The sequence below is a fragment of the Amblyomma mixtum genome, chromosome 4 (genome assembly GCF_055824585.1).
Source record: "Amblyomma mixtum isolate Tamu chromosome 4, ASM5582458v1, whole genome shotgun sequence".
Classification (NCBI taxonomy): Eukaryota; Metazoa; Arthropoda; class Arachnida; order Ixodida; family Ixodidae; genus Amblyomma; species Amblyomma mixtum.
Genome location: NC_143015.1, coordinates 23767055 through 23785222, shown reverse-complemented (window position 1 = coordinate 23785222; position 18168 = coordinate 23767055). Strand labels below are relative to the sequence as shown.

General features: G+C 52.2%; 1 pseudogene; it reads right to left on the bottom strand.

The window, feature by feature from the left end:
* The window catches only part of LOC149345892 (uncharacterized), a 99085-nt pseudogene extending 81371 nt beyond the window's left edge, over positions 1 to 17714 (bottom strand).
* Positions 17715 to 18168: the final 454 nt, after the last annotated feature.

Here is an 18168-nt window from a genome sequence, read left to right as displayed (position 1 = left end):
CATTGCACATCGTGCGGATACAAGGTATACCAAACCCACCCATGTACGATGGAAGGCGCATGAACATTCGTGACACAAGTTCTGTTTTGCCCGCCCAAACGAAAGAGCCACAGGCGGAGGTTAGCCTGCGAGCAAACGTGCGCGGTGGGTTTGCGACGCGGGCGACAAAAAAACATGCGGCTAGGATTGTAGACTTAACTATATAGCAGCGCTCTGCCATTGAAAGGCGGAAAGTTGACGCCACCGAGAGGCGTTTCTCAGCGTTCGTGCGGAGGTTAGTCCAGGTTTCGCGGGCTACTTCTCCGCTGGCGAGGAATACTACTCCCAGGACTTTCACTCCCTGCACCCACTCCACATCGCCCGCAAGGTTCGGTGTAAAGGTGCCAAACCTTAGTGCCTTGCTTTTTCGCCTGTTCAATAGGGCCCCAGATATCTCGCTGTACTCGAGAAACAGCCGCGAAAAAGCGGCGTAGCTATCCTCGTCCTTGAGGAAAAGCGACACGTCATCGGCGTAGGCCGATACCTTGATTTGGCCCTGGCCAGGCAGAGGAAAGCCGCGTATGGATGGACTGTCGTTAATGCGCCGGATGAGTGGATCCAGGCACAACACGAAGAATGTTGGGGAGAGAGGGCATCCTTGCCTTATGCCCCTGGTGACTGAGAAGGGAGCGCTCTGGTGGCCGTTTACGGAGAGGCGAGCATTCAGGTCTGCGTAAAGTAAGCGCAGCCTGCTGACAATTTGCGGAGGGAATCCGAAGGCTTCAAGGACTCCGAACAGATACGAGTGTTCCACCCGATCGAATACTTTCGCCTGGTCTAGTGAAACAAAGCACCCGCTGAAGCCCGTCCTTCTGGCAAATGTGAACAGGTCTCTAGTGAGTGCCAATGCATCAAACACAGAGCGGTCAGGGACGCTGCTGGTTTGAGCCCGGTGGATTAGGTGAGGTAGGATCGTCCGCATTCTTGTGTTAAGTAAAGATGTGACTATTTTGTAATCTGCGTTTAAGAGGCTTATGGGCCGCCATGCTTGCGGGTCGGAGGGGTCACCGCCCGCTTTCGGAATGAGTATGATGCGACATTCGCGGAAAGAGTTTGGACGTAACCCATCCGCGAGGAAGCCGTTGACCATCTTCAGGAGCGCTCCTTGGATCTCGTAAAAAAAGTTTGAATAAAACTTGTTGGAATGCCGTCTGGACCGGGGGCAGAGGCTGCATTCATACTCTGCAGGATGGCGTGCAGCTCTTGGCTTGTGGCTGGTGCGCAAAGGTTTTCATGCAACTCTTCAGCTACTCGTGGCAAGCTTCCAAAAAAACTTTGTAGAAGCCCGTCATAACCGTCTTGAAGATGTAGCCAACTGTCCGTAGAGAACAGGTTCGAAAAGTGGCTTGCGAAGATCGTGCAGATATCGGCCGTGGTTTTGCTTTGGGTGCCCTCTGGGAGTGTCACGAAAGGCACAGTAGCGGGAGCGAATTCCTCTGCCGTGCCTGCGCGTACGTGTCATAGCACAGCCGGGTCTGACATCGGCCGCCCGAGCTGGTGTGCACGACTAGCTGCCCGTGATGACTGGCAGAGCAACACGTGGTAACGTGCTTTAAGTAGACTCAGGTAATCGCTCATGGCAAAGGTTAAGGGTGCTCCCCTTTGCACTATACGGATGCGCTTGAGGGTGTCATTCAGTGCATGAGTTACCCGGCGTCTGCGGTCTTGACCGGCCGCCACCAGAGTTGCCTGCCAACGAGCCTTGAGTGTGTCCCATGAATCAGTCGCAACGAAGCTCTTGCACGATGCTGCCAACGCCGTACGCAGCGACGCCACTCTTTCCGGGTCCGCCAGTAGGCTCGTGTCCATGCGCCACGTAACAGTACGTGGGGTGTCCTCACCAAAGTCGAGCCTGACTGACAAGGGGTGGTGATCGGAAATAACCGGCGTGCCTGCAGGGAACGCGAGAACTTCGCAGCTAACGACAAAAGAAGCGAGCTCTGGTGGAAAATAGAATTTGTCTATCCGACTCGCTGACTGTGCTCTCTCAAACGTCGCTCCAAAGGCATCCCCGTGAAGCTGCACCCACGCGTCAGGCAAGCGGAACTGAGTCACGAGATCGCGGAGCGCGGGGGCACCGCAATAACGGCGACCGTGACCCTGTCCGCGGACGTCACGGTCGATGTTAAGTACACAATTGAAGTCACCGACGATAAAAGTGGGGTAGGGATCAAGGAGGAATGAGTCGAGGCGCTCAAAAAAATCAGAACTACTAGTCCGCCGTGCTGGCGCATATACAACCAACGCACGTACCCGCCGCTGGTTTAGTGTGAAGTCGACCGCTAGAGTGCGGCCGTCCAGCCCGAAAGTGCAATGAGCACCCGCGCGCAGGCAGGGGTTTACAAAAACGACACCAACACCGCACATATGAAAATCAGTCAACGAAAAATAAGCAAAAACAGGAAACCGGGTGGTGAAATTCAGCACATCAAGTGAAGTACGGAAGTTGCATTCCTGTAAAAACAGGATGTCAACGCCCCTAGCCCTGGCAAAGTGCATCACCTCTCTCTGTCTGTCTACGGATTGAAATCCCCGAACATTCAGGGAGAGGAGATGCACAACCGCCATGACTGCCAAGAGCACCGACGGCATAGCATACAACCTAAAGAGCGCTGCCATGGGCGGCGCTTGGCGAGCGCGGCACTTTTTTGCTAGAACGTTCGTTAACAGTCCCTTCGGATTCCGATGATTGGGGGTGGGCACGTTTGAAGTCTGGTCGGGAAAAGTCCATGTTTTCGGGGCCGTCGGCGCTTGTGGCCTCGCTCACCGGTCGCTGCGTGGTCTTGGCGACGCTCGCAGCTGAAGCCGATGCCGACGCCAGGGTCGCCGATGGGAGGGTGTGGCTGGCTGGTGACGGGAAGCGCGCGTCGTCCGCACCTCCAGGAGTCGTCGTTCCTGACACCTGGCCGCACGTCAAGTCGCCTGTCAGGCGAAGCGGCGTGACTTTGTCCGGTACGTACACCAGGTCGCCCGACGCCACGCTCGACTCATCGCCGCTGCTGCTCTTGGTGTTGAAGGAAGCTGTGCGGGGTAGCGGCGGCAAGGGTTTCGCGAAAACAGCACCGAACGGCTCCACCTCGTTTGAAGGCGTCCCCTCGAGCTGCTCCTTCACGGGCACCTCCGTCGCGGGGGTGGGCTCGGGCTCCCTCGGGCTGCTGGTCGTAGGGTCCGTGTCGGCAACAGGCGTCCGGACAGTTGGTGTGCTCCGCGTTTCTGCGACCACGTTGTCCTTGCTCGGGTCCTTTCTCGAGGCGGCGGCCGCCGCATAGGACCGTGGTCGCAGGCAGTCCGCTGTGGCGTGGCTTCCACCGCAGCGCCTGCAAGCCGCTCCGCATCCGGCCGTGTCGTGGCCGAACACCTCGCAGCGAGCGCACCGCGGCGTTCGACACGCCGCGCCGATGTGGCCGTCCTGCCCGCAGCGGGAACACACCTTCCGGACGCCTCGGTAGTCAAACATGACGCGGTGGCCCTGGACGGTCAAGAAGTTCGGCACCGCCTGCTTCATCTCGATCCGGACCACGCGCGTCCCGTTGCCGACGTGACGACGGCCCTTGAGGACGGGATGGGTGATGTCAAGCACCTTGCCGTAGGAGCTCAGTGCCGCGGCGAGCGCCGCGTCTTCCACGAACAGCGGCACACGAAAAGCCGTCACGTGGACCACGGTAGGACCCACGCAGGCTACTGGGACGGAAGTGCCGTTCACGTTGAAGGCGCCTTCCACGAGCATCTTCTCCGCCGCCCCAGCCGAGGCCATGGCGACGCAGAACTTCATGCCTCCATGGTGCTGGAGGCTCTCTAGCCCTTTCGGGCCGACAACCAACTCGATGCCGTCGACGATGTCGTCAGCTGTCGCGTCGGAAGTAACTGTAAATGAAAAACAGTGCGCCTTTGGGGGCGGCGCACGGAACACGGGAGGGGCAGCAGGTCCCGGGCCTCCCATGACGTCACGGGTGGCCGGCTGGGCTGCTGCTTGCACGAATTTCACGCAGTTTGCCCGAGCACCGGCAAAGGCACGGCGCCTGGGCGGGGGAGGCTGGTTGCGGAACCTCCGGGTCGCAGTGGATCCGGGGCCCGCCTGGACTTGTCGATGAAACTTCTCAGGAAGCCAGCGCCGAAAAAAAACTTCGCTGGGTCTGGACGAGCTCGGGCAGCAACAAGCGTGCTCGTCGGTCGTCGAACTACGAATGTCCGCCGCTCGCGGCATCGCTCAATTTAAATCCGGCAAGGAAACTTCCAGATAGCAGGGCAAGATCATGTACAGTAATCTGGAAAAGCCTAGATGCAGCCTTTCATGGCTGCGATCAATCGAGATTAGACTGGTCGCTTCTCGCGTCACCAACAAAAATGATAACAGCCCTTCCCTGCAGCCTTGAGCGTGCAAGAACAAACACTACAATGATACGTGGCAATATATAGAATGGAATCGCAGTACATTCATCCCATCAACCCATCCCGGCCCAGACATCTTATCATCGCAAGTTAGGCAAAACGTGCGGTCTTGTACCCAGGACCCCTCCGCCATGCTAGGAACAGCCACCTCTTCCAAGAGAGCTAACCAGCGTAACTAGAGGGTGACGCGCTCTAAGACAGAACTAGGTAAAATGGGAGTAACTATATCACTTAGTACCTGCGACGAATGATTCCACGATTTGAAGACCATGGCCGATTTTCCTTTTCAGTTCGTCCTTGAGAGTAATGGTAGCTCTTCTCAGGAATAATAGCAACTTGCCAGCTATGGCGTGTACCGATCTGAAACAACACATGGGCTATGGGGGCCCCCACCCTGGTAGTCTTCAGCACGTGCTGACAACCCACAGCACACGAGCGTTTTAGCATTTAACCTCCATCAAAATGTGGCTGCGATCTTAGCATAAGCAACTGAACGCCAAGGCCACTGAGCCGCCACACCAACTTAATTCCTCCATCTTGTCAAGTAGTGCAATGAGGTTGGATGGATGGCAGATAGCAGCATCCCTTTTGAAAATTTGGGGTGGCTGTTGCCCCCAATCTCGGCTTTTTTTTTCTCTTCATATTTCTTTAAACAGCACGTCGAAATTTGCGGTACTATCTACAAGTTCACCGTTTATCTTTAGATACACTTTTTAATCCCGAAGGTGGAGAGGTTTCCTCAGTTGGCGAATGCGGGACATTTCCCACTATTAAGCAGCAGTTATATCTGCCACGTACGGACTACCTTCCTCTGTGCCGCACTGGCAGGTCTGCTCTACAGCTACGCATTCTACCTCTTTTCCGCGATCCTCCGAACCTTCCGCATTTCCGGGCCACACTAAAACGTCGGCTTTGCACTGGTAAGGAAAATCGTAAAACGATGGGGTGCTATTCTGTCGCAGGTACCTTTGGCGAAGGTCCCGCGTTGACACGTTATATCTCGCCAGTAAGAAGCTTTTCAGCTCATCCTAGTCCGCCAAGCCGCCGTCTAACAGGCGCTTGACAACGTCATACGCCTCGCTGGAAAGCAGGGCTACCAACTTCTGTGCCCAATGATTCCGCTCAACGCGCTTTCTCACGCAGACGGGTTCGAACTCCGCCAAATATTTCGCCATATCTTCGGCGATCACGGAGGGCCGCGCCCTGTCTCTCGGCTGCTGACCGTTGGTCTCATGCAGAACGGACAATGTTTTATATTTCTCGAAACCGATCTGATTCGCTTAAAGCTCAAGGTTCATCAGTTTCCTCTCGCGAGCACGCCGTTTTATCTGAAGCTGCCTCTGTTTTTCTGCCTCGTCGCGCTCAAGCTGCTTCTGTTTTTCCGCCTCTTCGCGCTCAAGCTGCTTCTGTTTTACTGCCTCTTTGCGGTCAAAGCGTCTTTTGGCCCCCTCGAGCTCACGACGTTTTTGATGTCATCCCAGGCCTCATTGGCTTCCTCAGCCGTTACTTCCTCTGCCCGCATGACTCAAGAATCGCATGCTTTTGTTTCGCGGGGCCCAATTCAATGCCCAACTCTAGACAAATTTTGATGAGTTCCTTCACTTTGAAGTTCTCCATCGCGCACAATCCCCTCTTGCAGTTTGCCTTTTTCTTAGAATTCCCCTGCCGTTCACTACTATAGAGCTACTAGCATGACACGCGAGAGTAATTCTTTCCAAAACCGCCTTGCTTACTCCCTCTGCACCAGCTTTCGTTTCAATGCACTCCGGCTTGGCTCGAAACAGCAAAGCTCTCTCCAGTGCAACAGACAGCCCTACTCTAAACTACAATCACGTGTGCTAGAGCAGTGTGGCGAATTGAGGAGAACGATCAGGCGCTCACCGCGCCGAGGTAGCTGACGTCGGTCGATCCCGCAGCTGCTATCCATTATTGGGACTTGGCAGCCCACCGCTGCCACCACTGTTGGGACTGGGCTTCCGAGCCAAGAAACTGTCGAGGCGACGGTGAGTCAAAGGTCGTTTATGTACAATATGTACAAGTGCTTTTTGTGACAGATACACGGGACAAGAGCACCACGGGCTAGCACAAAGAAGAATGGCGGCGCCCGTCGGCGAGCGTAGCTCCGTCGCGATGGCTCTTGTGCTGCCCGTCTGCTACTCGGGCGCAGCGCGGCTCCGTTTTTAAAGCCGCCGGTGTCCGTTGCAGCAGCGAGCCGTTGAAACCCTCCAATCAGGTTACGGCACTGGCCACCGTTCAAATTAGACGAATGGTTGGGAGGGCTTGGCTGTTGAAGGCTTGCAGAGTGTAAAGGGCGGCCGGCGAAGCGTCGTAGGAGTTCGAGCCTACGGAGAGGACGGAGAGTAGGAAGGGTCCGCGCCAACTACTCGGGACGATTCACGCTGCAGGCCGCGACATGCCCGTTGAGAGTCTGGGCTTGGTTTGCGCGACGGTGGGCGCGCGGCGCTGGTTTCCAGAGAGGCGAGCATAATGTGGGCAAAACGAGTACAGAGTGTACAGTGCCATGCACACTTAATGGGAAAGCGTGCTTAGTATAGTATAGCGCTGGTTGCAGGTCAAGTTTAATACAAAGACCTGCAGTCTAGGCTTGGTGGGAGGATTGGGGGACAAGCGGTGTACAGTCATGAGCAATATGAGAGAAAACAACTTTTTTGCACGAAATTGCTAATTGTTTGGTTATTTCTTCACTAAATTTTATATTCTGGCTATTGCACGCCAAGATGTAAACTATTTCGAAAACACGCAAAATAGCTCTGCTTTTTACGTATAACTATGGAATAATCAATAATCAAAGTTTGTTGCCTGTCATATTGTTGACAACTGTACAGTACTCTCTATGCTTAGAAGAAACGCCTATTAATATTTCAGGGCTGAATAACATCAGATTTAGCATAATGTCTCGCATATTAATCTTTCTGCAGTGTGCCTTGCCGCTTTGGCGAGGGAGGATAGAGAGGAAGGAGGTGACCGAATTACAGTGCTGTGCACACTTAGAGGGAACACTATTCACTGTACCAGCAGCAATTGCATCTTAGATTTAGCATAACCATAACCGGCAATTATAACATAACCATAATCGATAATCATCATCATCATCATTAGCACGGCTGTATCTGCAGCAAGAAAAAAAAAGATGGCATTGGATGCTAGCCAGGTTCGCTCCACCCACGGCGTATGGTCAGAGCAGCCCACTCAATGAGTTGCTACACTCTGCCACCAGCCGTTGCTTCACACTTTGTTACTTTGCCAAAGATCCTCCGCGCGAAGGAAGACGGGCATATGCGACTGCCCGTCTAGGGCAGGCCAACCTGGATAGCATTTCGCCACCGGCACCGGGGACATTGAACCCGCTGCCTCCCATATACAGGACAGCCTTCTAATGACTCGACATGTATCTGGTAGTAGACAGGGGCACACAGTGTCTTTATATATGAGTGCGTTCCGATATTCAGCATCCGTAGTCAAGGTACCGCCCAATTTACATACCCATTTCCTTTCTTTCCTCTGTAAACATTTGACCGAGAGGTTCTAGGCTGTTTCGTGTTACGCCTGAATAACCCAGGCAATGCTGCGGGGATAATCTTTTAATCCTCTTCTAGATGGGAACATCACCATCGGACAGGTTAGGGCGGAGTTGAACATACTCAGAACTAAAACGGCCGCAGGTCCAGACAGAATCAGCAATCGCATGCTGAGGAATTTGGATGATGCATCAATTAGAAACCTAACAGCGTACATGCAGGAATATTGGGGCAAGGGTCGAATCCCACCTGCGTGGAAAGAGGCCGACCTAGTCCTGATTCCAAAACCAGGTACGAAACTAAGTCTCGAAACCCTGAGGCCCATTTCGCTTGCCTCATGTGTAGGTAAGCTCATGGAGCACGTTATTCAAACGAGGCTGAACAGATTCCTAGAGAACAAAAACTTTACCCCAACACGATGATCGGATTCAGGACACATCTTTCTGCATGCGATGTTATGCTTCAACTTAAAGAACAAGTGCTAGACCACGAAACAGCTGATACCAGAGTAATAGTCGGCCTAGACGTGGCCGAAGCTTTTGACAACGTTGACCACGCAGCCATACTAGAACGCTTAGAAACTCTAAATGTAGGGGGAAAGGTATACAACTACGTAAAGGACTTTCTTTCAAACAGAACAGTTACTATCAGCCTAGGAGGGAAGGAAGAGAAAGGCATAAGGCTAGGCAACAAAGGTACTCCCCAAGGCTCGGTCCTATCACCAACACTCTTCAACATTGCAATAATTGGCTTACCAGAGAAATTGGCGTGTATAGAAGGACTCAACCACACAATATACACGGACGACCTCACCCTCTGGGTTACCAGATGCAGTGACGCGCACATCGAAGGTACCCTCCAAAGAGCGAGCGAGGAAATTGGGTCGTACCTAAACTAGTAGGACTCAAATGTTCTCCCGAGAAATCGGAAGCGCTCTTCCTCGGCCCACAAAAGAGACAAAGAAAGCCCCATGAACATGGGATAACGCTAACGGTAAAAGGGGACAAAATACCCTCAGTGGAGATGATTAGAGTACTGGGTCTTAGGATACAGACAAACGGTAAGAACACCGAAACGATACGAAAACTCGAATCGAGTGTAGGCCAGACGTGTAGGCTACTCAAAAGAATAGCAAATAAACACGCGGGAATGAAGGAGACGAACCTCTTAAGACTGGTTCAATCATTTGTAATCAGCAGAATGACATACGTGGCAGCATACCTACGGCTAGCCAAGGCAGAGAAAAACAAGATTGAACTCCTAATTAGGAAAGGCGTCAAAACCGCCCTGGGCCTCCCCCCGTACACATCCACCCAGGAAATTCTGAACATGGGGATTTCAAACACACTAGACGAGCTCATTGAGGCTACCAGAGTAGCGCAACAACAACGACTCCTACGCAGCCATTCGGGGCTAAAAATGCTAGAAAAGCTAGGCTTCGAACCTCGAGCGCGGCTCAAACACACGGAGAATTTCCCAACAGACATAAGCAACAAATCAGAATCCTACCACTCCCAAGGAATATGCATCCGGTACACCATGAGGGTAGGCGAAAGGACAGAGCGAAAGCTCTGCAGAAAAAATTAGCCAATAGCCAGGACGTGGTTTACACGGACGCGGCGGAATATGAAGGCAGAACGGGTTTCGTAGCTCTAGCGACCAGGGAGGGCGGAGACCGAGTCTCGTGCTGCAGCACCCAAAAGAGAGATGCAACAGCGGCTGAGGAGGTAGCCATTGCGCTGGCTTTAACTCAACGGAATGTCAGGGTGATTATAACCCCTTCAGAGGGACGAGGAGCTGAACCCGTACCAAGATATTCTTAGCCATTACAGATTAGGAAGACAGACACTGCATCGAGGATCCAAGGGCCTCAGCAAAAAGGAAGAGGTCATATGGAGAAAGTTACAGGCTTGAGTTTTTCCGAACCCACTCGCACTAACTGATGGCATCCGGCGATCCAGGACCCGAGGTGTAAACAGTGTAATGAGATAGCAGACATGATCCACATGGTGTGGACATGCCCTAGCCACAACGAACCAGACAGGAATATAGAGTCCTGGGAGGCTTTAATGGCCAGGCAGAAAGAAGAAGAACAAAAAGAAGTCATCCGTCTGGCCCTGGACACCGCTGAATCCCAAGGGATCCCAGCCTCCTGAAAGGGGAGGAAGATGACGGCGGTCAAGACCCATCTTTTTCTCCCTCTGATTCCTTGACGGGTGCAAATAAAGTTATTTCATCATTTAATCAGTGCAGATGCTGTTTTATGGACGCTTTGTCAGTGGAGTTTAGATTGCGAACCAATGTTCTTGTTCCCGTCTTTTGCCCTTTGAGATTGACACTTACCGCCAGATAAAGGTGTTGTTATTGTTGGCTTTAGGAAAGATTGCACATGGAGGTCCTCATTCCTAGTTTGCTGCTTTCATCTCCTTTTAATTTTTTCAATGGGCTCAAAACGGGGGATTGAGCCGTCACGATGAACATGGAGAGCATGCGTTGTGTATTACTACACATTGTTCTGCCAATTGCTCCCGAACTGAACACTTATAACATAATGCGATGGTGTCCCACAAATCGCAAGAAAAAGTGTAGATCCATGGGTGTTGCGATACTGCAGAACTGGGAAGTGGGGCAGACACGGGACCTACGAAAGAAGGCAATCGTGATCACCCACGCAGCACAAGGAATGGAGAGAAGTGTGCACTTCTTCCAGAGGAGTCTCGCGAAAGCAAAGAGTCCTCGGGTATTTTTATTTCTGTGGGCTTCATTTGCGCCTGTGTTGCCTGCGACCTAAACTATTCATTCATGGAAACCTAAAAAGAAAATAACACCTATATCGTAGCTTTCCAGAACGTCCTTTATTGCACCTTTAAGTGCAGTGACTGGCGCCTCCTGGCAAATAATGTGAGGCAAATGTGGCAGTATGATACACAGCTGGTAGGGCACAGCGCACTTACTCAATCCGTGCTTTAGAGTAGTTCACAGTTAATTACAACAGCGAAAACTTCCGCTTTCACTTTTGTTTTGTTCTTTGGGTATGCATGAATGAATGGTGTCAGTCACAGACAACATAGCCACAAATTAAGCCCACTGAAATAAAAGTACCGGGGGACTTTTTTTCTCTCTCTCTCTCCCTTCCCCTTTTTCCGCTGCATTGCCGGCCCAAGATCAACACGTTTTTGTATGGAACAGCACAGGGAGCCGTCACTTGTTCAAGATGGAAGACGTTTTGCCACAGGTCGTAACAGTTGCCGTAAACATCCTATCCCAGCGCACGGAGCCAAGCGACCGCAACGTAAAAGGCTCGCAAAACTTAATGGCAAATCCCTCAAATGCTCTTATCGTTCGCCGATTTCGGCGACAGCAGGGAGCTTCTCACCGCTTGAGGAAAGGACGAAGGGTGTACATATTGTCACGTTGTAGTGACGGCAGTCCAGCGGTCAGGAAGACACCAACCAGTCTTGGAAACGAAGCTCTTTATTTGGGCTGCCTTGCGCCCGCAAAAGAACTGAATCACTCGGCGGCGGCGTAAGCAACAACCGTGCTCGTAGGTCGTTTAACTACGAATGTCCGCCGCTCGCGGCATCGCTTAATTTAAAGCCGGCAAGGAAACTTCCAGGTAGCAGGACAAGATCATCTACAGTAATCTGGAAAAGCCTAGATACAGCCTTTCATGGCTGCGATCAATCGAGATTAGACTGGTCGCTTCTCGCGTCACGAACAAAAATGATAACAGCCCTTTCCTGCAGCCTTGAGCGTGAACGAACAAACACTACAATAATATGTGGCATTACCCCACTTCCAAAGAAGCATCGTCTCGATGCTTTAAAATGAAAATAAACATGGAGAATGCGAACTTCGAGTCCTTTAGCGTTCGTAATAAGGTGTAAGGGCAGCGGTAAAAGCTTCAAGTCTGGCCGTGCCGTCGCCGTCGTAGGGGTCGTCGTCGTAGGGGTCGTCGTCGTAGGGGCCGTCGTCGTAGGGGCCGTCGTCGTAGGGGCCGTCATCGTAGGGGCCGTCGTCGTAGTTGAGGCATAGTCTTGAGTTTTCGTCGATGGATGATCATAGTTCTTGCGCTCAGAAGCAACCTCACCTCCAGAGGCTGCTTTATTCAGTTTAACCTTCGGGGGCTGGGGGAGCGTCCGCGCACTGCGTAGCCTCGGCTAGAAGGTACATAGCGCGGTGACGATGGCGACGGGGAGCGTGATGGGCGGCTGGGCGATGAGTATTCTTCCCGACGCAAAACGTCCTCCATTTCGGCTGGTCACTCGCCGGGTCGGGGTCATAGGGCGTCGTAAGAAAACCCTCGGATGCCCATTCTGCTGTATGGGCAGTACCGGAGAATGTGACCAGCTTCGCCACAGTGGAAGCATAGTGGGCGGCGGTGGACAGTAGTTCTCCACTCGTCGCATTTCCTCGGCTGCGCGCGTCGCTCGTAGGACGGGCGGTTGGGGCGGGTGGGCGGCGGTCCAACGCAGCTGGCTGAGGGCGATAGGGGCTTGCGTCCCGCCGTCGAGGTGCAGGACGGCGCACAGCTGCGGCGTAAGTCATGGCTGGGGGCTGCAGAGACTGCGTGGGTGTTGGCGTCACACCCAAGGCCTGTTGAACCTCGTCCCGGATGACGTCAGTGAGCGATCAAAGTTGCGGCTGCGTTCCCGTTGGCAGCAATCGTCGGAGCTCCTCTCACACCACTTGACGTATAACCTCCCGCAGATCATTGTTGTTAGCGGTGTCCAGGCAGCTTGCTGAGAAGACGCGCTGCTGGCGGTCATACTGGCGGGCTCGTGCATCAAGAGTTTTTTCCATCGTGGATGCCTCTTCTACAAATTCCGCGACAGTTAAATTCCGCGACAGTTTTCGGTGGGTTGCGGACGAGGCCGGCAAAGAGCTGCTCTTTAACTCCTCGCATGCACAGGTTTACTTTTTCTTCTTCCTTCATGTTTGCGTCGGCACGCCGGAAGAGACGCTTCATCTCCTCAGTGTACATTGCAACGGTCTCGTTTGGATGTTGTATGCGAGACTGTAGCAGCTGCTGGGCTCTCTCCTTGCGCACGACGTTTGTGAAAGTCTTGAGAAGCTGCTCTTTGAAGGTTTCCCAATCCGTAAGGCTAGCTTCCTCATTCTCAAACCATATCTTTGCTCCTCCTCCAAAGCGAAGAAGACGTGCCTACTTTTCATGGCGTCGTCCCAGTTGTTAAAGAGAGCCACACGGTCGAACTGTTCCAGCCATTATTCGGGTTCGGCGCCAGGCGAAGCGTCGAAGGTTGGTGGCACCCTCGGCTGGTGAAGAATTATTGGAGTCGTCGTCTGGGGCAAGCTCAAGGTGCACGTTGCTACTCGCTTTCGCTTCCGGGTAGGGTCGGGCAGAGTCCCGAACTCAGGTGCGTCCCCTAGCAGACGTCGGCTAGCGCGGTGGACTGAACTCAGGTCCTCTGGTGGATGACTCAGAGGGCTGGCGTCACGACTTGTAGGGGGTGTCATGAACATGGAAGGCTACCCAGCACCTCCACCGGATGTCACGTTGTAGTGACGGCAGTCCAGCGGTCAGGAAGACACCAACCAGTCTTGGAAACGAAGCTCTTTATTTGCGCTGCCTTGCGCCCGCAAAAGAACAGAATCACTCGGCGGCGGCGTAAGCAACAACCGTGCTCGTAGGTCGTTGAACTACGAATGTCCGCCGCTCGCGGCATCGCTTAATTTAAAGCCGGCAAGGAAACTTCCAGATAGCAGGGCAAGATCATCTACAGTAATCTGGAAAAGCCTAGATGCAGCCTTTCATGGCTGCGATCAATCGAGATTAGACTGGTCGCTTCTCGCGTCACCAACAAAAATGATAACAGCCCTTTCCTGCAGCCTTGAGCGTGCAAGAACAAACACAACAATGATACGTGGCAATATATAGAATGGAATCGCAGTACATTCATCCCATCAACCCATCCCGGCCCAGACATCTTATCATCGCAAGTTAGGCAAAACGTTCGGTCTTGTACCCAGGACCCCTCCGCCATGCTGGGAACAGCCACCTCTGCCAAGAGAGCTAACCAGGGTAACTAGAGGGTGACGCGCTCTAAGACAGAACTAGGTAAAATGGAAGTAACTTTATCACTTAGTACCTGTGACGAATGATTCCACAATTTGAAGACCATGGCCGATTTTCCTTTTCAGTTCGTCCTTGAGAGTAATGGTAGCTCTTCTCAGGAATAATAGCAACTTGCCAGCTGTGGCGTGTACCGATCTGAAACAACACATGGGCTATGGGGGCCCCCACCCCGGTAGTCTTCAGCACGTGTTGACAACCCACAGAACACGAGCGTTTTAGCATTTTACCTCCATCAAAATGTGGCTGCGATCTTAGCATAAGCAACTGAACGCCAAGGCCACTGAGCCGCCACACCAACTTAATTCCTCCATCTTGTCAAGTAGTGCAATGAGGTTGGATGGATGGAAGATAGGAGCATCCCTTTTGAAAATTTGGGGTGGCTGTTGCCACCAATCTCGGCTTTTTTTTCTCTTCATGTTTCTTTAAACAGCACGTCGAACTTTGCGGTACTATCTACAAGGTCACCGTTTATCTTTAGATACACTTTTTAATCCCGAAGGTAGAGAGGTTTCCTCAGTTGGCGAATGCGGGACATTTCCCACTGTTACAGCAGCAGTTACATGTGCCACGTACGGACTACCTTCCTCTGTGCCGCACTGGCAGGTCTGCTCTACAGCTACGCATTCTACCTCTTTTCCGCGATCCACCGAACCTTCCGCATTTCCGGGCCACTCTAAAACGTCGGCTTTGCACTGGTAAGGAAAATCGTAAAACGATGGGGTGCTATTCTGTCGCAGGTACCTTTGGCGAAGGTCCCGCGGTGACACGTTATATCTCGCCAGTAAGAAGCTTTTCAGCTCATCCTAGTCCGCCAAGCCGCCGTCTAACAGGAGCTTGACAACGTCATACGCCTCGCTGGAAAGCAGGGCTACGAACTTCTGTGCCCAGTGATTCCGCTCAACGCGCTTTCTCACGCAGACGGGTTCGAACTCCGCCAAATATTTCGCCATATCTTCGGCGATCACGGAGGGCCGCGGCCTGTCTCTTGGCTACTGACCGTTGGTCTCATGCAGAACGGACAATGTTTTATATCTCTCGAAACCGATCTGATTCGCTTAAAGCTCAAGGTTCATCAGTTTCCTCTCGCGAGCACGCCGTTTTATCTGAAGCTGCCTCTGTTTTTCTGCCTCGTCGCGCTCAAGCTGCTTCTGTTTTTCCGCCTCTTCGCGCTCAAGCTGCTTCTGTTTTACTGCCTCTTTGCGCTCAAAGCGTCTTTTGGCCTCCTCGAGCTCACGACGTTTTTGATGTCATCCCAGGCCTCATTGGCTTCCTCAGCCGTTACTTCCTCTGCCCGCATGACTCAAGAATCGCATGCTTTTGTTTCGCGGGGCCCAATTCAATGCCCAACTCTAGACAAATTTTGATGAGTTCCTTCACTTTGAAGTTCTCCATCGCGCACAATCGCCTCTTGTAGTTTGCCCTTTTCTTAGAATTCCCCTGCCGTTCACTACTATAGAGGTACTAGCATGACACGCGAGAGTAATTCTTTTCAAAACCGCCTTGTTTACTCCCTCTGCACATGCTTTCGTTTCAATGCACTCCGGCTTGGCTCGAAACAGCAAAGCTCTCTCCAGTGCAACAGACAGCCCTACTCTAAACTACAATCACGTGTGCTAGAGCAGTCTGGCGAATCGAGGGGAAACATCAGGCGCTCACCGCGCCGAGGTAGCTGACGTCGGTCGGTCCCGCAGCTACTATCCATTGTTGGGACTCGGCAGCCCACCGCTGCCACCACTGTTGGGACTGGGCTTCCGAGCCAAGAAACTGTCGAGGCGACGGTGAGTCAAAGGTCGTTTATGTACAATATGTACAAGGGCTTTTACGTGACAGATACACGGGACAAGAGCACCACGGGCTAGCACAAAGAAGAATGGCGGCGCCCGTCGGCGAGCGTAGCTCCGTCGTGATGGCTCTTCTGCTGCCCGTCTGCTACTCGGGCGCAGCGCGGCTCCGTTTTTATAGCCGCCGGTGTCCGTTGCAGCAGCGAGCCGTTGAAACCCTCCAATCAGGTCACGGCACTGGCCACCGTTCAAATTAGACGAATGGTTGGGAGGGCTTGGCTGTTGAAGGCTTGAAGACTGTAAAGGGCGGCCGGCAAAGCGTCGTAGGAGTTCGAGCCTACGGAGAGGACGGAGAGTAGGAAGGGTCCGCGCCGACGACTCGGGATGATTCACGCTGCAGGCCGCGACATGCCCGTTGAGAGTCTGGGCTTGGTTTGCGCGACGGTGGGCGCGCGGCGCTGGTTTCCAGAGAGGCGAGCGCAATGTGGGCAAAACGAGTACAGAGTGTACAGTGCCATGCACACTTAATGGGAAAGCGTTCTTAGTATAGTATAGCGCTGGTTGCAGGTCAAGTTTAATACGGACACCTGCAGTCTAGGCTTGGTGGGAAGAGAGGGGGATAAGCGGTGTACAGTCATGAGCAATATGAGAGAGAACAACTTTTTTGCACGAAATTGCTAATTGTTTGGTTATTTCTTCACTAAATTTTATATTCTGGCTATTGCACGCCAAGATGGAAACTATTTCGAAAACACGCAAAATAGCTCTGCTTCTTACGTATAACTATGGAATAATCAATAATCAAAGTTTGTTGCCCGTCATATTGTTGACGACTGTACAGTACTGTCTATGCTTAGAAGAAACGCCTATTAATATTTCAGGGCTGAATAACATCAGATTTAGCATAATGTCTCGCATATTAATCTTTCTGCAGTGTGCCTTGCCGCTTTGGTGAGGGAGGATAGAGAGGAAGGAGGTGACCGACTGACAGTGCTGTGCACACTTAGAGGGAACACCTTGTCACTGTACCAGCAGCAATTGCAGCTTAGATTTAACATAACCATAACCGGCAATTATAACGTAACCATAATCGAGAATCATCATATCATTAGCACGGGTGTATCTGCAGCAAGAAAAAAAAAGATGGCATTGGATGCTAGCCAGGTTCACTCCACCCACGGCTTATGGTCAGAGCAGCCCACTCAATGAGTTGCTACACTCTGCCACCAGCCGTTGCTTCACACTTTGTTACTTTGCCAAAGATCCTCCGCGCGAAGGAAGACGGGCATATGCGACTGCCCGTCTAGGGCAGGCCAACCTGGGTAGCATTTCGCCACCGGCACTGGGGACATTGAACCAGCTGCCTCCCATATACAGGACAGCCTTCTAATGACTCGACATGTATCTGGTAGTAGACAGGGGCGCACAGTGTCTTTATATATGAGTGCGTTCCGATGTTCAGCATCCGTAGTCAAGGTACCGCCCAATTTACATACCCATTTCCTTTATTTCCTCTGTAAACATTGGCCGAAAGGTTCTAGGCTGTTTCGTGTTACGCCTGAATAACCCAGGCAATGCTGCGGGGATAATCTTTTAATCCTCTTCTAGATGGGCCCATCACCATCGGAGAGGTTAGGGCGGAGTTGAACATACTCAGAACTAAAACGGCCGCAGGTGCAGACAGAATCAGCAATCGCATGCTGAGGAATTTGGATGATGCATCAATTAGAAACCTAACAGCATACATGCAGGAATATTGGGACAAGGGTCGAATCCCACCTGCGTGGAAAGAGGCCAACCTAGTCCTGATTCCAAAACCTGGTACGAAACTAAGTCTCGAAACCCTGAGGCCCATTTCGCTTACCTCATGTGTAGGTAAGCTCATGGAGCACGTTATTCAAACGTGGCTAAACAGATTCCTAGAAGAACAAAAACTTTACCCCGACACGATGATCGGATTCAGGACGCATCTTTCTGCATGCGATGTTATGCTTCAACTTAAAGAACAAGTGCTAGACCACGAAACAGCTGATACCAGAGTAATAGTCGGCCTAGACGTGGCCGAAGCTTTTGACAACGTTGACCACGCAGTCATACTAGAACGCTTAGAAACTCTAAATGTAGGGGGAAAGGTATACAACTACGTAAAGGACTTTCTTTCAAACCGAACAGTTACTATCAGCCTAGGAGGGAAGGAAGAGAAAGGCATAAGGCTAGGCAACAAAGGTACTCCCCAAGGCTCGGTCCTATCACCAACACTCTTCAACATTGCAATGATTGGCTTACCAGAGAAATTGGCGTGTATAGAAGGACTCAACCACAC